The sequence below is a fragment of the Cricetulus griseus genome, chromosome 6, assembly GCF_003668045.3.
Source record: "Cricetulus griseus strain 17A/GY chromosome 6, alternate assembly CriGri-PICRH-1.0, whole genome shotgun sequence".
NCBI classification, from domain to species: Eukaryota; Metazoa; Chordata; class Mammalia; order Rodentia; family Cricetidae; genus Cricetulus; species Cricetulus griseus.
Window position 1 is genome coordinate 46,455,124 of NC_048599.1, and position 21,414 is coordinate 46,476,537.

A 21,414-nucleotide genomic window follows, 5' to 3' on the forward strand; every position below is an offset into this window, starting at 1 on the left:
TGGGTTGCCATGGCAGTGGAGTGCTTTCTCACCCCTTCCTAGGACTTTGCAGTTTTTTTTTTAAAGATTTATGTATTTATTATACATGTTCTGTCTGCATGTATCCCAATAGGCCAGCAAGTGTATCTCAGCAGGCCATAAGAGGGCACCAGATCTCATTACAGATGGTTGTGAGCCACATGGTTGCTGGGAATTGAACTCAGGACCTCTGGAAGACCAGCTAGTGTTCTTAACCACTGGGCCATCTCTCCAGCCCCACACTTTACAGCTTAATTAATGGCATTAAAGGACTTATATATCCCACTTTTCCACTTTTCTTGTCTCAAAGCTTGATGGACAATATGTTTTGGTACAGGGGGTTGAACCTATGGCCTTTTACATGCTTTACCACCAAGCTGTGTCCACAGCACCTCCTCCCTCCATTTTTTTTTTTTTTTTTTAATAAAGAAAAATGAGGCAAGGTCCCTGTCACTAGCTGTTCAGGCTGGCCTTAAGTTCTGTGGCCCAGATAGTCTTGTCTCATTCTCTCGAGCACATACGGGTTTACACATCTGAACTACCAGACTGAGCCCCAATTTTGGTTAGTTCTGATGTTACAAATGATACTAATGCAACAGCATTTTTAAAAATTTTATTGTTTATTTATTTTTTTTTGGGGGGGGGAGTGGTGTCAAGACAGGGTTTTTCTGTGGCTTTGGAGGCTATCCCGGAACTAGCTCTGTAGACCAGGCTGGTCTTGAACTCACTGCCTCTGCCTCCTGAGTGCTGGGACTAAAGGCGTGCGCCACCACTGCCCAGCTGCAACAACATTTTTTATGGGACAGAATAATCTAGTGGTAAGATTGTTGGACATAGTACATAAACTTTTAAGTTTTTAAAGTTTGGTAGATACCGGCAAATTGTCCTATAGAAAAGTTACAAGAAAGAACATTCCTCTGATACTTTGTCTTGTCTTGACAAAACTAAATTTATTGAGTATGTTATGAAATACTGTGCCATGTTTATTTTTATTTACTTTTAATTTACAAATGGTAAAATCTCTATTAAATATATAGTTACAGGACCTGCTATAAATGTGTAGAGGTATTTAATAGCAGGCCCAGGCAGGTGCATTACTGTGAGTTTGAGGTTAACTTGGTCTACATAGTGACTTCCAGCCAGCCAGAGTCACATGGCAGGACCCTGTCTTTAAAACAAAACAAAACAAAACAAAACAAAACAAAAACAAACCCAGCTGGAGAGATGGCTCAGAGGTTAAGAGCACTGACTGCTCTTCCAGAGATCCTGAGTTCAATTCCCAGCAACCACATGATGGCTCACAACCATCTGTAATGAGATCTGGTGTGCCCTCTTCTGGTGTGCAGATATACATGTAGGCAGAACACAGAGTACTGCATACATAATAAATAAATAAATATTTATTTATTTAAAAAACCCAGTCAATCAATAAGTACAGAGTAAATAAGTGCTTTTCTTTTTATATTTATTTACTCCATATGTGGGTGAGTCATCTTTCTTTTCACCACTTTGGGTCCCAAGGATGAAACTCTTACAGTTAGGGTTAGTGGCAAGCACCTCTTCCCACTGAAGTCATCCCATTAGCTAAGTCCTTTACTTTTTTTTTAAACTTTATTTTCAGTTACAGTAATAGACATCTAAACTTATTAAGATGAACTCAGAGCTGGAGAGATGGCTTGAACATTGGTTGTTCTTCCAGAGGACCCAGGTTTGATTCCCAGCACCTATGTGGAAGCTTACAATTGACTATAACTCCAGTCCCAGGGGAATCCAGCATCCTCATTTGCCCTCTGCAGGCACAAAGCATGCACATAGTGCACAAATGCAGACAAAACAACCATATTTATATAATAAAATAATAAAAATTAAACGAAAACTCCAATTTGACACATTATAAAAATTAGGAAGATGTATCCTTGAGCCTACCACTTTTGCTTTCTCATTAAAGTGTGTATTACATTCCAGAAAATAACATGCATAGATTGATGTTGGAAGCAAAAAGCAGAGGTCCATCTGAGGACAATTGCAAAGTAAACGTTCTCCAACTCTTGAGTCCCAGTTACCACTTATTTTCTTTTGTGGATTTTCTCTGCTCTTGTTTCATTGAATTTCTCTAATATTTGGTTGTCTTTAACAAGCATTTGTCAAATGTAACACCAGGTTTGGTTGTCTATATCATACCTGGGATTTGCTTTATCAAATACATTTCCTTACTTATTTTTATTTTATGTGCATGAGGGTTTTGCTTCTACGTATGTCAGTGTCTTATGTGTGTGGCTTGGTGCCAATGGAGGCCAGAACAGGAACTGGAGTCACAGTCCATTATGTCCTACTGAGAACCAAACTGTCTGAAAGAGCAGGTGCTCTTAACCACTGAGCCATTTCTTTGGCACATTTTCTCCCTCCCTCCCTCCCCCCTCCCTCCCTCCCTCCCTCCCTCCCTCCCTCCCTCCTTCCCTTCCTCCCTCCCTCCCTCCCTCCCTTCCCCTCTCCCTCCCTCCTTCCCTCTGGCTGGTCTGGAACTCACAGAGATCTACTTGCTTCTGCTTCCCAAATAGAGCACTGGGATTAAAGATACACACTGCCCAGCTGGGCGTTGGTGGCACACGCCTTTAATCTTAGCACTTGGGAGGCAGAGGCAGGCGGATCTCTGTGAGTTCGAGGCCAGCCTGGTCTCCAGAGCAAGTGCCAGGATAGTCTCCAAAGCTACACAGAGAAACCCTGTCTTGAAAAAAAAAAAAAAAAAAAAAAAAAAGATATGCACTGTCATATCCACTTCCTTCCTCGTTTCTGCTCCTAATTTCTTTCTTTATCTAACGTTTTTGTCTAGCCATTTCCCAATTGGCAAGAGTTTTACATGGCTCCTAATATTTGTGGCTTTTGCAAATCCAACCAGTAAGGGACAAAAAAAAAAAAAAAAATCTTTGGAACAGGGATGGAAAGATGTCTCAGCAATTAAGAGTACAAACTGCTCTTGCAAATTTTTCAGATTCAGTTCCTGACGCACACATGATGGCTCACAACTGTCTGTAACTCTAATTTTAGGGGATCCGATCAGTCACTCTTCTGACCTCTGCAGTCTCTGACATGTATGTGGTGTACAGACATACACTCAAGCACATACACATACATCTAGAATTAAATAGTGGGGGCTAGAGAGATGGCTCAGAGGTTAAAAGCACTGACTGCTCTTCCAGAGGACCTGAGTTCAATTCCCAGCGACCACATGGTGACTCACAACCATCTATAATGAGATCTGGTGCCCTCTTTTAGCCTGCAGGCACACATGCAGACAGAACATTGTATACATAATAAATAAAATCTTTAAAAAATAAAATTAAATTAAATACTTAAAAAATACTGTGTGGCTGGGTGTTGGTGGCACATGCCTTTAATCCCAGCACTTGGGAGACAGAGGCAGGGTGATCTCTGTGAATTCGAGACCAGCCTAGTCTACAAGAGCTAGTTCCAGGACAGCCTCCAAAGCCACAGAGAAACCCTGTCTTGAAAAACAAACAAACAAACAAACAAACAAACAAAAAATCGTGTAGAAAAAATTGTACCTGTATTGAAAATATGTAATCTTCTGTTTCTTGCCTTCAGTACTTAACAATAGAGCACTACAGCTATTTCTATGGCTTTGCTGTTGTGTCGGGGATGCTGTGACATAGGTGTGTTCATGGCTGTGCATGCTAATGCCAGGACAGCATTATTTCTGTAAGGACTAACCTCTGGTTTGTGATTTCAAGAAGCAGTTCATTCACATTGGAAACCATACTTAGATTAGTTTGTTTGTTTTTTGCTGTGTTGTTTTGTTTTTCCTTTTTTTGAGACAGTGTCTCAACACATTAATCTGGAACTCACTATGTAGAACAGATTAGCTGTGCATTCATAGAGATCTGCCTGCCTTTACCTCCCAAATACTGGGGTTAAAGGCATGGGTCGCCATACCTGGCCTTGTAGCCTCTTGATTTTCCTTCTTGAGATGATTGCAGTGCACCCTGAAACTCAGGATTCCCAAAGCCGTGTTCCATTTGCAGATGGTTCTCAAGGTCTCTGACCCTGTAAGGGATTGTCTTCCTTCACTTTGCTCTGTGTGCTTGCCATGCTTGGAGACCTTTCATACCCCTGCCTAGACTTTCATGTGAACTTCCTTCTTAGGATTCTAGTCAACCTATATGACTGGCTCCGAGTCCTATTGCGGTCTTACTCCTGGTGTAGCTTATATGTGTGTGTTTCTCCTATTCTCTCCAGACTGTCCAGTTAGATATGGTTTGGTCCATTCCCACCTCAGTGCATAGACCACCATCACTGTCAGGAAACTGTGAATGACTCATCTCATTCCTCTTGCTTTAAGACTGTCAGTGCCAAACCTGAGATTCCAAGCTCTCCTAAACTAGTACAGACTTCTCATCTCTTCAACTGAGAGCAAGCAGATGACAACACAGTACTTGGCTTCACAGTTGAGAACATTTGCTGTGTTTGGGGGCCCAGTGGCATGATTGAGGAGCAGTCTAGAAGTAGCTAGGGGTCCAGATGTAGAGGAATGTGGGTATCAGCTCCATCAACAGTTTTCAGCAGTGAGGAGGAATTCTTGTTCTATTGGTGTCTGTTCCTGAGACCTCACTGTGTCTGGGATCTTGTTTTGGGTTTACAGTCTGTGTGCTGTTGGCGTCACTCTCTTACTTTCTCACTATCAAACACGTTATATAAAAATGTACTGTTTATGGTTTGATGCTAAGCAACAAGACAACTAAATATTTACCAAAGAAATTGGGCAGTTTCAAGAACCCATGTAAACAATGATGGTGACTTGTACAAGAAGGAAAGAAGAAAGATGGCTGGCTGGTTGTGTAATGGTTGCCATGAAGGAGATTACAGGCAGGCCAGGATGTTTTTAAATCAGCAAGTTGATGCTGGATTAAAAGCAACTGTTTATATAAATGGTCTGAGTTGTTCCCCGCCTTTCTCTGTGGTGTGGAAAATGCCTCCAGTGTGTTCAGTATTGTTTTGTTTTAGATTTGCTGGACAACCTGAAGTTTAGCAGTTTCTTTTCTGGATTTGAGTAGTAGTTTCCCTGTGGCTTAGTGTTTTGTTAGATTTCCTGTACAGGTTCGAGCTCCCAGCAAAGCTCCTGACGGGACCCCTTTGACAGAAGATTGTTATGTTAGCCCCTCGCACAAGGTTTCTTTCCTCTTCCGGTTCTGTGTGGAAGCTTAGGCTAGTGGAACTCCTACCTCTGTACAGATCGATTGCTGGTAGCAGTTACAGTAGTGGTTTTCAACCTGGGGGTCTTGACTTTTTTGGGGGGAGGTCACATAATAGATATCCTGCATATCAGATTTTACACTATGAGTCATAACAGCAAAATTACAACTATGAAGTAGCAATGAAATAATTTCCTGGTTGAGGGTCACTACAACTGTATTAAAGGGTTTCTGCATTAGGAAAGTTGAGAATCACTGAGTTAGAGGCCTTGGTGGTATTTGAATTAAGTTATGGGGCTTTGCCTTTGCCTGCTTGACATTGGTAGAAGTTTGGAAGGACTTGGAGGTGTGGCCTCTGTTGGAGGTGTATCACAGAGATGGGCTTAGTGATTTCAAAAGACTGTGTGTGTCATTCTCAGTAGCTCTTTCTCTGCCTGTTAGTTGCAGTTTAAAATACAAGTGCTCAACTGTTCCTGCTGCTGCTCTGCCAGCATGGACTCTAATCCTCTGAAAACAGAAGCTCAATAAAATGCTTTCTTTTATGAGTGTTCTGACAAGGCAAAACAAAAGTGATTGAGACATATGCTAAGACTTACTTTTAGGGACTGGAGAGATGATTCAGCGGTTAAGAGCAGTGACTGCTCTTCCAGAGGACCTGGGTTCAATTTCCAACACCCACATGGCAGCTCACAACTGTCTGTAACTCCAGGGTCTGACACTCTCACACAAACATACATGCAGGCAAAAAATCAGTGCACATAAAATAAAAGTAAAGAAATTATTAAAAAGTGCTTATTTTCACTTATTTTTTGTTTGCATTTTTCGAGACAGGGTTTCTCTGTGTAACGGTCCTGGCTGTCCTGGAACTCCTTTTGTAGACCAGGCTGTCTCAAACCCACAGAGATACACATCTGTCTGCCTCTGTCTTTGAAGTGCTGGTATCAAAGGCCTGTGCCACCACTGCCAGGCGACTTATTTTTATTTTATGGCACATGCATGAGTGTGTCTGTCTGTTTTGCTGGTGCCTGCAGAGCTCAGAAGAGGGCATCAGATCCCCTGGAACTGGAATTATGGATGGTTGTGAAATGTCACGTGGGTATTGGGAACTGAATTTAGATCCTCTGCAAGAACAACAGATGCTCTTAACTGCTGAATCATCACTCTGCTCCCCCCACCCCCCTTTTTGTTTTTCAAGACAGGGTTTCTCAGAGTAGCCTTGGCTGTCCTGGAACTAGCTCTGTAGACCAGGCTGGCCTTGAACCCACAGAGGCCTGCTGACTTCTGCCTCCTGAGTGCTGGGATTAAAGGTGTACACTATCACACATACCAACTCTTTCTTTAAGAAGTTTTTATTTTAATTATGTGTGTGTGTGTGTTGTAGAAGAGGGTATGTGCACAGGAGTCTAGGGACTGTGGAGGCCAGAGGTTACAGATCCCTCGGGAGCCAGAAGTGGTTGTGAATCACTCTTTGAGGGTGCTGGGAACTGCACTCTAGTCCTTTAGATCACTGAGGCGTCTCTCCAGCCCCAGAGACTCTCTAACATGTAGTGTGATCATGATCACATTGTTGTATGCTCTGAAGTAGCATTTTCTTTCCTCATTTCCAGTATGTTCTTTCTCGGGATAAAGTATACAATTACTACAATTAAACAAAATAAAAAGTAAAATTAGTTATAGTCGTTAATCTACACTGAAAAGTCTACCATTAGCTAATACATTTTAACATCTAAGCTTTGGAATTTAGGGGTTTAAGGTCAGCCACTCAGGAGCAGAGGGACATCTGTGCGGCTTCCTCTTCTGTTCTCTGTCCAACACAGAGGCTTCTTCTTGCATGCAAAGTACTTCTGAGCTCAGCAACTGAATTGATTCCCTCCCCCAGCTGGTGTGAGGAAGAGGGAAAAGCCCTTTTAACATACCTTTAAAAATTATTTATGTGATGTGTGTTTTGCCTGAATGCATATGTAAAAGAACTATGTGTATGCCTGGTGCTCACAGTGGTCAGAATAGATAGGGGTTGGATCCGCTGGAACTGGGGTTGGTATGGTTGTGAGTGAGTTGCCATATGGGTTCAGGGAACTGATACCAGGCCTTCTGCAAGAACAGCAAATGCTCCTAGCCTCTGGACCATCTCTTCAGCACCCTTAACATATTTTAAAAATATGTATATATTACATGTTTCCATAATTTGGCAGTTCTCTATTTTTAGGCATTAGTGTTTTCCCATTTGCCTTTAGAATAGTAGGCAGTATTTTAGTGAATAATCTCAATGAAAAATTGGGCAGTGTATTCTATTTTAAACTAGGATAAACCCTTTAAAATGTGTTTTTAGTACTTTTGATTGATGTTAGATTACTAGAAACACTGTACCAGTCAGTACTCTCACTAGCAGTATTGTACATGTGCTTTCCTGCTGAATTACTTTGTAATTTTATTATTTGTCGGTTGAATTATAGATGATATACCTACTTTTTAGGTACTTTATATTTTTATAAGAATGCTCATATATAACTACAGTCCTGTCAGCAATGTTGAGAATCCTCAGTGCAAAGAGAGAGGTGGGGGAGTCTAGAGGCCAGTGAGCCTTCATCCTCACTGCATAGAGATAGAGGCCAGTGAGCCTTCATCCTCACTGCATAGAGACAGAGGACAGTGAGCCTTCATCCTCACTGCATAGAGATAGATAGAGGCCAGTGAGCCTTCATCCTCACTGCATAGAGACAGATAGAGGCCAGTGAGCCTTCATCCTCACTGCATAGAGACAGAGGCCAGTGAGCCTTCATCCTCACTGCATAGAGATAGATAGAGGACAGTGAGCCTTCATCCTCACTGCATAGAGACAGAGGACAGTGAGCCTTCATCCTCACTGCATAGAGACAGAGGACAGTGAGCCTTCATCCTCATTGCATAGAGATAGAGGACAGTGAGCCTTCATCCTCACTGCATAGAGACAGAGGCCAGTGAGCCTTCATCCTCACTGCATAGAGACAGATAGAGGCCAGTGAGCCTTCATCCTCATTGCATAGAGACAGATAGAGGCCAGTGAGCCTTCAGTTAAATTCATGAGTCTTAAAGACAGGAGGAAAGGAAAGTGACAAGAACACAGGTAAAGCAAAAGGCACAGAAAGGGTCCCCAAGGGCTAGCATGCCATCCTCCACCACAGTGCAGCAGGCTCAGCTGCTATTCTACTTGGGAAGTGCTGTGCCTCTGGAAATTATTTGTTGTGTGTGGGTATAGGGGTGCACACAAATGTGGCTGCACGTACATATGCGTGCATTTGCATATACCTCAAGTGCCTAGGTTTTTCAGCCATGCTGGGCAGGCCCTTTACACCAAATTATAACCCCAGCTCTCTTTCTCTTTCCCTTTTTTGTTTGGAGACTATGTCTCAACTAGGTTGCTACCCTGCCTTGAACTTGAGGTATTCTTAAGGGAGCCTGATCTGCAGCTCATGGCAGCTCTCGGTGACATTTTAGGGGTCTTGAGCTTACAGAGCCTCCTGTTCCTGGTCACTCTCATTCTTCTGACAGGGGCCCTGTTTTGTAGGCTCTCCTTTGGCTGGTCTCTGGTTCTCTTATTTTCCTATGGGCTCCAGGGTGGTCACATATGTAGAATCATACTTTCTTCTACCCACAAGATCCTTCACTGGGTCAGTCCTATTTGTTTATTAATCTATTAATGTGTATGTCACTTGCGTGCAGATGCCCATGGAGGCCAGACCAGAATATCACTTATAACAGTGTTTGTGGAACTGGAGTTGTAAGGGGCTGCAGGGGACCAGACTCCAGTACTCTGCAAAGAGCAAGTGCTCTGAATGGCCAAGCAATCTCCCCAGCCTCACTTTACTTATTTTTTGTTGAGTATTTTTGTCTGTTGAATTCAACTAGAGATAAACCAGGCAATACGGGAATATTCTTCAGTCACACATTTGTAAGTTCGGTGTTTAATTAGACCTCAGTTTTTATTTTTATATGCCTTTCGTTCCCCCACAGCTCCTTGTATAACATTTTGTTAGTTGGCTACCTTGCTCTCAACCCTGACCTCCACCTCTTAGTTCATGAAGTCATCACACTCCCCCGACCTCCTGCCCTCCCACCTGCTGTGTACATGGATGGTGGATGTCTGTATACATCTCCGCAAGTGTGTGGATGTGAGGCAGTTCTCCGTTTCAGCATCCCGTATGCCAACAAAGGTGCCCCCTCCTCCCTTACAGGTTTGATATGGTTTAACCTGATGAATCCGTTTCATTACTACCAGTGCAGTGAGATGCCTACAGGTAAAGTGGCACTCACAGGGCAAGCTGTGTTTTGCTCCCTGGTTGACCCACACTGCAGTTACCTGTTTCAATGGAAAGGAGCTCTGGGCCCTTTGTGCCACTCAGGTGCCACCCAGGACACCGAGATGGGTCTTGCCAAGGAGGCTGTTCCTGTGGCTGAGCTTTATTTCCATTGTGGCTTGAGTTCTTCAGGTACTTGGAGGCACACATTCACAGTCGTCAGTGGCCAGCCTTGAATGCCAAGGAGGACAGTTTAATAAGTCTGATAGCCAAGGTGAACAGTGAATCCATTCTTCTCAACAAGACGCTGGATCTTTACTGTGAACCTTCCATCTGCCCCACAGAAGGAAAACCCCCAGCTTTTCCTCACCACACCCCAGGTTTGATGGGGGTTTTGTCAGTTCTCTGTCTAGGTTTTATTTTACATTTAAATGTGAGGTTTCTTTGTTTTTGAAATATGATCATTATAGTTTACTTAAATATTAAATGTTTATTGGGCTGGGGGCATAGCTTAGTAGTGCTTGCATGGTATGCTGTGGGGGTGAGGGGACTATGAAATTTCTTCCTTCTTTTATTTCCACTGTGCTGGGATTGAACCTGAGGCCTCAGGCAGACTAGGCAGCCACTTTACACTGTAGCCCTCAGATTGCTTTGTGTATAAAATGTGTCTGCACACATGTATGTGGGCGGGGAATAGTTTGGGTTTTAACATGCCCAAATAATGAAACAGAAACTTTTTAGTCTGCCCCCATGCTCTTTTAAAACACATTCTGCTTTAGTCCTAGATGGTCCCTGCAGCCAGCAGGAAGAAAGCCAGGACAAGGGGCTATGGGCTCTTCTGCCCCAGCCGGTCTCGTTGGCCAGAAGTGGATGTGTCTAGCTTCATGAAATGCTGAAAATGCTGGCTGTATAGTTGTACGTTCTGCTTGAGAGTCTAGGTACTAGTTGAATTTTTAATTGAATGAGAGGTGAGGATTTGCCTGCTAATAAGAGAAGCTGCTAATGAGTCAGAAACCAGGAGTCAGAAATAAGTTGGATACAAAATGAATGTATTTTAATTCTGTTGTTCTGTTTGTTAGAAGTTTTTTTCAGTGCTGGAGTTCAGTCTCAGGCCTTGCACATGTCAGGCCAGCACTCTACCTAAACCGTGGCTCCTGCTCTGGAAAATTTTGTATTTTGTATTTTTTTTTTTAAAACCTTTACCAGTGCCAGTTAATTATTATATCACTAGAGGGTGCTGTTAGATAGTGGGTTTGCTTTGCTTTTGGCTCTTGACAGCTTCTCCCCTCCCTTCATTAAGGAGCCAGCATAGATTTTGTTCATCTGATAATCCTAAATCTCTCATGTTCTCAGGTTAACAAGGACAGAGCACTGCAATGTCAGTAGTGTAGTATTTGTTTGGAAAGTTACAGTCAAACCAAACAGACTTTGTTATTATTTTTTAATTTAAAATTTTAATTAACATACAGAATAACAATTTACTGTGGCAGTTTCATTCATACTTTACCTTTCCACCTCTCTTCCTTAACCCTCCACCCCCCTTGGGCCCCTTTCTAGCTTCCTGGCCTGTACAAACACAAAATACTTATGTTTAAAATTAGAAGTAATGTACGTTGTTTGCCTTACCTCATTTGGTATGTTTTCTAGTTTAATTCCTAAAACAAACAAACAAACAAAAAGACATTACATTAATGAGATATCTTCAAGTGCTTATTTATTTCTTTTTAAAAAAATGCATTTGTGTATGTGTGCATACCCGTGTGTACACATGTATGTGGAGGCCAGAGGACAACCTTGGGTGCTATCCCCAAGAAAGCTATTTCCTTTGAGATAGAGGTCTCTCTCCATGGCCTGTAGCTCACCAGTTAGGCTAAACTAGTTGTCCAACAAATCCTAGGGATCTTCCTCTCTCCGCCTCCCCGGTGCTGGGGTCGTGACCACTGACCACACACCCTGCCTTTTACCTCTTAAATGGGTTCTGAGGAGCTATCCAGTTTGGGCTTCAGGTTCACAGAGATAGTAGCCCTTTGCTAACAAAGTTATTTCTCCAACCTTTCAAATTCTGGTTATTTCCCACCCCACCAACTTTTTTCTTTTTGAGACATAGTTTCTCTGTGTAGCCCTGGCTGTCTTGGAACTCAGTTTGTAGATTCACCTGCCCATTCCAGAGTGCTGCAATTAAAAACATGCCACCATGCCCAGCTAAATGCTGGGTAATTTCTGACAAACTCTTTTGTTGTATTTGTTCAAGTTTAGACTTTAATTATTTTCCCTCATTTTTATCTTGAATTTAACCTTACATAGTTGCTGCTCACTTGCCTCTTACTCCCCAGAGAGAGAGAGATGAGTGGAGTTTTAAATGCACACAGATGTGAGTAACACAGGACCCCCGCTGTGGAGAGTAGCAGGAGACTGCTGGCTGCACAGCTTTCTCCTCAGCACAGGCACAGTGAACAGTTCAAGAGAAGTCCTGGGAGGGAAGGCCTGTGTCAGTCTGTGAGAATTTCTATTCATTTGACATCTTCTCGACTTTTCTGCAGTATTATCCTAGTGTTTTTGCTTGTTTGTGCTTTTAAATAGCTATTTTAAAGAATTATATGTGTTGGGGGGTTGTGCATTTAATTTAAGTTCAGGTGCCACAGAGATTAACTGCTGGGGTTTCATATTTTTAAATTGTTAGCCACTCTTTTACTAGCACAACTAGTAAAAACACAGTGACAAATATTGAGGTTCAAGCTGAAGATCAGAAAAGCAAAGCAGCCAACCAATAGAGAGTTCTTATGTCTACCAATACTGGGGCGACCATGGTCTCATCATGACTGGAAACTGAAAACCAAATATAGAATGAGACCCCGAGCTCCTGCCTAACCTGCTTTAGGCTGAGTATCTGAAAAATGCCTTGTTTAGCTTTTGTACACAGAGTTTACCTTACCTGGGCATACAGTTCCACCAGTCCCCAACTTATGTTCATGTTTTATTGTAGCATTTCATACTATCACGAAATCTTGAGGCAATGCTAGTAAATGCAGTCAAACTGTACTTAACAAAGGAAGACAGCTTCTGAGGTACATATCTAGGAAACATGGCTGTGTGCATCATAGAGGATGCCATCCTAGTGTCACTTACTAGATAGACACTTGCTGTATGGCATAGGTGTCGTTGTGTCTTTCTCACCAAACACTGGCATGTGGGATAAAACTCAATTTGAAAGCAGCAGACATTTTGTTCCTGGACACTCTCTCTCTCTCTCTCTCTCTCTCTCTCTCTCTCTCTCTCTCTCTCTCTCTCTCTCTCTCTCTCATGTATGTTCCGGTTGTCTAGACACAGTTCTCTCCTCTGATTTTACGTGAGCCTACTGAACCTTTATGGTGCTTCTCGTGGCCTTTTCTCATTCTTAGAATAGCTTAGTATCTTTTAACATTATGTCCTAGGCTTATCTATTTGTCCCATTTTTAAAGATTTATTTAGTTTTACACTTAGAAGTGTTTGCCTACATGCATGTATGTGTATCACATGTGCAGTGATCACAGAGGCCAGAAAAGGGTGTTGGCCCTCGTAGACCTAGAGTTACAAATGGTTGTGAGCCACTGTGTGGGTGCTGGAAACTGAATGGTGCTTTGTAAGAAAGTTAGTTCTCATACCCATGGAGCCATCTCTACAGCCTCTTTTCTTTTCTGTTTCTTGGAATTTCTCTAGGTCCCAGGAGTACATCCTCCCTGGAATCCTTGGAGCATTCTGACTGGTGCTTGGCTCCCTGGGTGTACTGATGCTCAGGTGGGTGACTGTGTAGGGACTGTGTTGTGGGCCTTTTGGGCAGTGTACTTCCATCCGGAACCTTTACACTTCTCCCCAGTTTCCAGACGTCTTCTCTGGTCCATAGCCTCTTTTCCCTCTTCTTCCTCCTTCTCCCCTCCTCAAGGTTGTGTGAATGAGTTGCACTCTCTGCTGCCTTTCTCCTGGTGCTTCTCTCTCTATCCTTGGGGCTCCTCTTCTCAGGTGTTCTGTGCTGTTGGCCGAGCCTTTCCAGCCTCCTGCCTCTCACCTGAGTCTGGTGTTCCTCTGGTATAGGGGAATGCAGTCTAATATAAGAGAGCTGGAGACAGATGCTTGCATATCCCAGAGCACACCTGCTCCCACCACACTCTGTGCTAGCCCTGGGATGGGGTCAGGATCAGGAAGGACAGTCTGGCTGCCTGTGCAGCCCTTTCCTGTTCAGGGACTGTATATTTACAACCGGTTTACCGGACACACAGGGACTTGGGCTGTGTGATTTGCTCTTTAGGGTTCATTTGTGTTGACTTTGCTTATTGTTTAATGATGGGCTCCTACCTTGACATCACTGAAAGAAATTCTTTTGAGTTTTGCAATCTGATGTTATTAGGCTCCTGACCGGGGACAAGAAACCTGCCAGTGAGTAAATTAATCCCCACTTTCATTGAGCTGGCAGCAACATGGGCAGACTTGCTCATCTGAACTGCTTGAAAAGATAGATTTTAATTTCTCTTCTTTGTTTGGGTTTGAGAAATACAATTCCAGCAGCTGCTGGGGTTCTATAATAGAATATCCAGATTGCTCTGAAGAAGTCTGCTGCAAGGCTGGTTTCTAAACCATAATAGAGGCTTGCAGTAACTGTTCGTAACCAGGCGGTGGCCGTTGTGTAATACAAATAGCATTTCTGATGAGGTGCGGTTAGTTATACAATTTTGGCCGGCTTGTGTGGGTTACAAGAGCTGAAATTACTTCAGCACCTGAAAGTGGCTCCTGCTATATCCCAGGACAGTCACAGCACTGCACAGACGTGGTGGGTCCCACACTGATTCCAGGACAATTTTGTGGACAGATTGAGGCTCCACTGAAGGTATGACCATAACTTGGTACAAAAGCTCTGCTTCGGGGGATGAGTTCTGAGGCTTCCTGGACTGTGTATCTGAACATGTCTGTGTCTGTTTCTGTGTGTGCATTTGTAATCATATATATAGAGAGAGAGAGAGAGAGAGAGAGAGAGAGAGACTGTAGGTGGGTGAGTAGTTTATAGTTCAGGTTTATCTCAGTGTTGCAAGGCATTATTTAAATATTAGCAACTGAACATCAGCATTTCTACAACTCTCAGAAGGCAATGCCCCTTATTACACTTGTCAGAGAAAGGGAGAACATGCAGGCTGTCTGCAGCAGGGAAGCATCAGCCGACCTGAGAAGCTTTGCTTCCTTCCTCTATGTCCAGCTTGGAACTGACAGAGCTCTGTGTGTTTTTGTCTGTTTTCTTTTTTACAGCCTTTTAGGGCTTTGGAGAAAAGCAAGTATATAAACAAAAAGGAATGTAAATAACAAATTTCACAAAAAGCTGGAACCTCTTTATAATGGAATACATCAACTTTTTAAATCCTTGTAAGCTTTTTAGATTTTAAGAATATTTGGTTCAGTACAGAAAAACAAAAATCACGATCTCTGTGGTGTCTGACTCTAAACACTTTTAGAGTTTTATAGTTTCAGTGTTAGGTAGGTCTTGTTTTTGTTATTACTATTGACTATTGACACGGGATCTTGTAATGTTTCCATGGCTGGCCTTGAATTTGCAGTCCTCTTGTCCCAGGTTCTTAAAGCTTGGGTTTAGAATTGTGTGCCTCTGGAAACAATCCCATGTTAAAAGGGATTTTTTTTTTTTTTTAAAGGAGGAACATTATCCCTTGCAAGGGGGAAAATGGGCAACATGGTTATAGGCTCCCCTTTATGGAAGATTAGAGAAAGCTTTGCTTTTTGTATTCCTTTATAGTTGGTTTTAACCTGGGTCAGGCTTGTAGTCCCTGATGAGGTAATTGCAGTGCCACTTAAGCAAACCCCTATCGATCCCTTAGGTAAATTTCCCCTTATGGTATCTAGGGAGAGTCTGCAGATAAGAGGGTGACTTTTGGTGAAATGCAGTCCAGGGAAGTGGGCAGAAAAAGGTTGTGACAAAGATTTGCAGATGGAGGGGGAAACAGTTGATCAAGGGAACTAAGCAGGCAAAATCCCGAAAAAGTGGGCCAATATGTGAACAGGGTATAAGTGGGGAGGGGCCCTCTAGGATTATAAAGAGATTTGGCTTTGATGTTTGAGGCACAAGGATAAGATGGGAACCTTCCAAAGTGGATTGGTGTGATCCAAAGAGTAACTCAGAGAGTTTAAGAGATGGGCAGTATCAGAAATAACACACTTGGCTCCTCTCAGAAAGGGAGAGGAAGTGGAAGGTGGCCCCAGAGTTCATTCACAGCCTCTTCTTTAGAGAGGGCAGTGCTGCTGCAAAGACAGGATGGAGCAGGGAACCCAGCACAGCAGAGCAGGGTAGCAGGAACATTGCCTCCTGGAACTTACTGTAGCTTCCAAGATCTCCTTCATGTTAGGGGGGGGGGGGCACTGGAGACCTGGAAAAAGAGAAAATTCTTTGAGCTTCTTGAGGGTAAGTCAGGGACTTGGTCTTTTTGGCTTGTTTCAAACTGGCTACCAGTCATCAGAGCTTTGCTCTTTTTCCTTTAAAAAATGATTTTTCTTAAATTGTGTGTACATGCATGCAGTGCCTTCGGAGACCAGAAGAGGGCATCCTAGGGTTGGAGTTACCCGACAAGGGTGCTGGAAATCCAACTAAGGTCCTCTGCTGGCTAATTTTATGACAGCTTGACACAAACTAGAATCACTGGCGAGGAGAAATTGAGAAATTGCCTCCACAACTGAGAAAATGCCTTCATGAGATGGGACTGCAGGCAGGCCGTAAGGTATTTTCTTAATTAGTGCTTGATGGGGGAGAGCCTGGTCTATTGTGGCTGGGGTCATCCCTGGGCAGATGGTCTTGGGTTCTGAGAGGCAGGCTGAGCAAGCCTCAGGAAGCAGGCCAGTAAGCAGCACCCCTCCATCAGCTCTTGCCTCCTGGTTCCTGCCTTGTTTGAGTTCTTGTCCCAACTTCCTTCAATGATGGACAGTGCTGTGGAAGCGTAAGCCTAACAAACCCTTTTCTCCTCAACTTACTTTGATCATAGTGTCTCATCACAGCAATAATAACCCTGCCTAGGACAGGTCCTCTAGAGGAGGAGAAAGTGCGGAGCCTTGTTCTGTAGGAGCAGAGCCTGCATGAGAGCACAGTGCCTACTGTATTCTCAGAATCCTTGCCTAGCCCACTTCTGCTCTTGGCAAGGACACACCAACATCGTTGCCTCAGTTGCTCTACTTTCAAATGGAGACAGCAACCCCTACCAGAATTCTTAAGAGGGTTAAAGAAAATCATGTTTGCATCTGGAATGTGATAGTCTATTATGCATTCATTTTTATCTATTGTTAAAATTTAATGTAAAATTAAATTTTACTTTCTGGAGAGTTAGGCTCAGTCTGCAAAGTACTTGCCACCCAAACATGAGGGCCTGAGTCTTACCATGTGAAAAGCTAACCGTGTTGGTAAGGTGGAGGCAGGCAGGTCCTGGGGGCTCACTGGCAACTCAGCTTAGCCTACTCAGGAGCTCTAGGCCAGTGAGACACCCACCTTGTTTCAAGAAACAAGGGAGTCATTTCCTGAGGAATGACACCAAGGTTGACCCGGCTTCCACACGCACTAGTAAGCACACATCCCCGTCCACAAACATTCTCCATGCACACCCACCCACACACACACACACACACAATTAGCTTTCCACGGTGATTACCACTGAAAGTACTCTACTGCTACGCTACACTCACCCTACATTTATACTTTAATTCTGGTCCTACCTCTCCTCCCCTTCCAGGTTCCAGGCATAAGATTTCCCTAAATAAACCTGGAGAATAGCAGTCAAGTGTTGTTTTTCTCCTTGTGACTAGAATGCCCTTTAAAAAAAGTTGTTTCCCTAAAATCTGTGAATGCCTTTTATGTACTTGTCACTGTATCCCTGCCCTGCCTGCTGGGGAAGCTGCACTGATGCCAAGTGCCATGGAAATGCAGAAACGGAAGAGACAATTCAGGAATGCTTCTGAGGAGGTGGCCCTTGAGTTCAAACAGCCAGGATGAGGAGGTGAAAGAGGATTTTACCAGAGTTTTATTTAAATAGCGTTTGGGGAAGCAGTTCCTTCTGGGAAATTCCAGCAGACTTGGCAGTAACTCGTCTGGTGTGTATAGGTCAGATACACAGATTGTTGAGCTTGGGAGAGGCTCAGTTCATGGAGTGTCTACCTTGCAAGCATTAGCACTTGAGCTTGATCTCCTAGAACCCAGGTAAAGAGCTGTGTATGGTAGTCAGTCATATGTGATTCTAGCATCCCTGGGGCTCAGTGGGAAGCCAGTGTAACTTGAGATGCTAAGGTTCCTGCTCAGTGAGAGTCCCTGTCTCAAAAAAATCAGGTGGAGTGCAATTGAGAAGACACCCACTGTCAATCTCTGGCCTTTAGTGCATATGCACACACATGTACGTGTACACATACAGAGAGAGAGAGAGAGAGAGAGAGAGAGAGAGAGAGAGAGAGAGAGAGAGAGAGAAAGAGAGAGGGCTAATGGACTTTGCCATCTGTACCATGCTGACATTTGCTGTACACAGGTTCTATTTCTTCCCCCAACTGAGCATAAGTCAATGTCTTGACCTCCTGTAGGGTGATCAAGAAGCCTTGGGAGGATGGTTTTTGTGTGATTGTTCCTCCTGCAGCCCTGCAGAGGAGGCCATGAAACCTGGATCCCCCATCAGAAACCAGGCTTCATCTGTTTCTCTTGAAATGTTCTTTTTCTTTCTCCTAAGAGTTTTTGAGCTGAAGAGATAGCTTAGCAGTTTATGTGTTCTGGCTGCTCTTCCAGAGGACATGGGTTTAATACCAATGGTAACTCCAGTGCCAGAGGTTCTATCGCCCTCTCCTGGTCTCCATGGGTACCACACACACATGATGTACAGGCATACATTTAGACAAAACACTTGTACTCATAAAACATAACTGAAAAAGAGAACAAGTCCATAAGCTAAGACAGTGACAAGAGGGTTAATAGTGTTTTGGGTACAAAGGCGACCCTTTCTGTGGCAGTCCCTGTATCTATAGGATCCATGCAGCCTTAGTGGCTACTTTCCATGTTTGAGAGGGGCCTCTTGTAACTAGTGTCATCATCTTGCTCCATGTGCTCACTGTCACATTGTTTCTCTGAGTGTTATGCTTAGCAAATAATGCCTTCAGGCATGTGACTCCTGCTTTTGTGCCACTACAGAGCTTAAGTGACATCAGTGACTCTCAGACTTGATTTGAGTGAAGCAAGCGTTTTACCTTGAAGCTTGCTGTCATAAGATAGCTGAAACTGAGTATTGTGTAAAGAAAGAGGGATTTATCTCCTAATTTGGGAGACCTGAAGTCTAAACACCATGGTGCTAACTTGTGCAAGGCCAGATCCGGGGCTCCAGCAAGGCCAGGGCCTTGCCTAACTGTAATCACCTCAGGCTAGATGACATCGCCAGGGTCAGGGAGATCACATGCTAAGACTGGAAGTCAGAGTCTGACGCAGGATTTGACTTCCTCTTTTATAGTAGCTCTCTTGCAAGAAAGAACTGGGTCTCCAGGGCAGAGTCCTCAGTGTCCTCCCTTTGGCGCCTATGACATCACCATCCCGAGGATCAAGTCCCCAGCACAGTCAGAACATGTAAGCCACAACACTAGGTTGCCCTTTCCTAGTCAGCTGTGCTCTGAAATTGCTGCTGTTTCTGTTTCTGTAGCCCTGGCTAGCTTGGGACTTTCTATGTAGTTCAGGCTGGCTCGAACTCACAGAAATTCACCTGCCTCTGCCTCCCGAGTGCAGGGATTAGAGGTGTGTGCCACCCAGGCTTTGCCCCCTAATTTTATTTGATTTTTTCTACACAGAAATCTAAAAAACTTTATATTGTAAAAATCTATCAGTCTTTTTTATCTTTTTTTTTTTTTTTTTTGAAACAGCCCTGGCTGACCTGGAACTCATTCGGTAGACCAGGCTACCCTCACATATTTCCTCCTGCTTCTGCCTCCCCAGTGCTCCCCCACCCCCAATCTTTAATGATAAACCAAGAAAAGAGTTCCTAGTCTCAATATGTAATCATGTAGTAGACTTTAAAAAATCTTGGATCTTTCCTTCATTTCATGAGTAGTGAATTTAATCCACACCAGCTCTAAAGTGCCGCTATATCATATATTCACAGTCTGCATTTTCTGGTATTTGGAATGAGTCAGGCTGTTTTTATACCTTCTTTTTTTAAATTACAGCCCTGCATTAGGGTTTCAAGCTGAGAGAATGCATTCTTCTTATACGTTTTCAAATATTTGATACTTTTTTTTTGATAGACTCTTTCTGTGTAGTCCAGGCTGGCTCAAACTGAAGGTCCGCCTGCTTAGGCCTCCTGTGTGCTGGAGTTAGAGGCTTGTACCACGTGTCCAGTGCTGTTTATAGCCATTCTTGGTCATTCTTTCAGGAATTTTTAGGGATACTAAGATTAAATTTTTATCAGTTTTGCTGATTGGAAAATGAATATTCTTGCAGTAGCTCCAGGAACACTCTGTTTCAGTGGTTACTCAAATCCCTTTTATGGAAAACCAAATAAGATTATGATCACAGGACAGAAATAATTGCTACTTTATATAATAAGAGATACATGATGTGCCTGGCATACGTGGCCACTTAACATAGAAAATGGCTATTGCTGTCATTGTCCTCATCATCCTTCAACCACTCCTTCTCCTGTCTCAGGTGGTCAAGCAGCCTGGCTCATTCTCTGTCTTTTGTCAAGGAGCAGGAAGAGGAGCCTTGGGGCACCACTGCTAAATAACCTTCCCCTAGTGCTAGAGTTTTTGGGAGATGTTGCTTTTTCTGTACCATTCTCTCTCTCTCTCTCTCTCTCTCTCTCTCTCTCTCTCTCTCTCTCTCTCTCTCTCATTGCTATGTGTGTATGTTAATGTGTGTGTGTGTGTGTGTGTGTGTGTGTGTGTGTGTGTGTGTGTGCACCTGTGAGAGTGTATATGTACCATTTATGTGTAAAAGCCCTTGGAGGTAGAAGAGAGTGTTGTATTCCCTAGAATTGGAGTTACACACAGCTGTAAGTCAATATGTGGATGCTGGGAACTGAACCCAGGTCCTTAGCAAGAGCAGCAAGTGCTTTTAACTGATGAGCTATTTCTCTAGCACCCACAATTTTTTTTTTTTAAGATTTTATTTATTTTGTATACAATGTTCTCCATGCATGTCTGTCTGCAGGCGGAAGAGGGCACCAGATCTCATTGTAGATGGTTATGAGCCACCATGTGGTTGCTGGGAATTGAACTTAGGACCTCAGTCAGTGCTCTTAACCTCTGAGCCATCTCTCTAGCCCAGCATCCACAATTTTTAAAATGTAATTTTTTAAGACTTTTTATTTAATAATGATTTAGATAGATAGATAGATAGATAGATAGATAGATAGATAGATAGATAGATAGGCTGTCTCCATATCCCTGGCTGTCCTGGAACTCACTATGTAGACTAGGCTTGTCTTGAACTCACAGAGATCTTCATGCCTCTGCCTCCTGAGTTCTGGGATTCAAAGTGTGCACCACCACACCTAGAATTTGTTTTTATTTTTAATTATGTGTACCTGAGTGTGGGTTTTCGAACCCGAGTGCTGTTGGATTCTCTTTAAGTGGAGTCACAGGCAGTTGGGAGCTGGGAGCAAAACTCAGGTCTCTTAAGAGTAGTAGGTGCTCCTAACCTAACTGCTGAGCCCTCTTTCCAGTCCAGTGTTACCATAGATTTGAACAGGTACCTAAACTTCTCTCTGCCCTTGGCCCTTCCCCCTCATCTTTTGTGTTTTGCCTCCAGACCTTGGCATTTCCCATGCAGAAGTGCATCCCATCGGGGTGAAGTCACTGATCTCCTGCTGGTACAGGGTTTCTGACCTTACATCTGTCTCTGCTAGCCTTGCATACTTGTATTTGAAAGCTTAGTCTTTTGG

The 21,414-nt window shown here is 43.4% G+C and overlaps 1 protein-coding gene across 4 annotated transcripts in view; it reads left to right on the top strand.

Moving 5' to 3' along the window:
- The window catches only part of Slc23a2 (solute carrier family 23 member 2), a 95,233-nt gene that overhangs the window by 21,710 nt on the left and 52,109 nt on the right, over nt 1–21,414 (top strand). Inside the window, exon 1 of one of the 4 annotated variants that reach the window (XM_035446100.1) lies at nt 13,196–13,273. The exons of 2 other annotated variants lie outside the window; for them this stretch is intronic. The gene's annotated coding sequence lies outside the window, so the exon portion shown is untranslated. Of the gene's footprint in view, nt 1–13,195; nt 13,274–19,083; nt 19,104–21,414 lie in introns of those variants that run through there. One more of the 4 variants, XM_027421725.2, reaches the window with a different exon arrangement.